Here is an 877-nt window from a genome sequence, read left to right on the forward strand (position 1 = left end):
TGCGAAGACCCATGTGATGAAGTCATAGATGTGCATCTACACCTTAGAATTAATGCAGTTTGACACCACTTTAACTGTCATGACCCAATGCTATGGAATCATGGGATCTAAAGTTGTGACAGGTCTTTAGTCTTCTCAGCTAAATAGTACTGATGCCTCATCAAACTACAAATCCCAGGATTCCATAGCATTGAACTTTGGTAGTTGAAGTCATAGAATCATAGAGTTGGAAGAGACCTCGCGAGCCATCCAGTCCAATCCCCTACCAAGAAGCAGAAAAATCTCATTCAAAGCACCCCAGACAGATGGCTATCCAGCCTCTGTTTAAAAGCCTCCAAAGATGGCGCCTCCACCACACTCTGAGGCAGAGAGTTCCACTGCTGAACAGCTCTCACCGTCAGGAATTTATTTATTTATTTACTTACTTTATTTGTATACCGCCCCTCTCAGCCTTGCGGCGACTCAAGGAGGTTTACAAGGCAAAATTCAATGCCACAAAATAGAAGTACAATTTAAAACATTAACATCAATAAAATCATAACAACAGCAATAAAAACGTAAGAGTAAATCCTCAATAAAAACGTTGTCCAATTCCATCGTATAGTTGTTCCATGTCTTGAGGTTTTTTCCAAAATGTTAGGAGCGAAGAAGCCGATCTAATCTCCTTGGGGAGGAAGTTCCATAGCCAAGGGGCCACTGCTGAGAAGGCCCTGTCTCTCATCCCCGCCATTCGTACTTGTGACAAAGGTGGGACCGAGAGCAGGTCCTCCCCAAACGATCTTAACGTTCTCAATGGTTTGTAAGGGGAGATGCGTTCGGACAGGTAAGTTGGGCCAGAACCATTCTTCCTAATGTTCAGATGGAATCTCTCTTGTTC

The sequence above is a fragment of the Anolis sagrei genome, chromosome 4, assembly GCF_037176765.1.
Source record: "Anolis sagrei isolate rAnoSag1 chromosome 4, rAnoSag1.mat, whole genome shotgun sequence".
Classification (NCBI taxonomy): Eukaryota; Metazoa; Chordata; class Lepidosauria; order Squamata; family Dactyloidae; genus Anolis; species Anolis sagrei.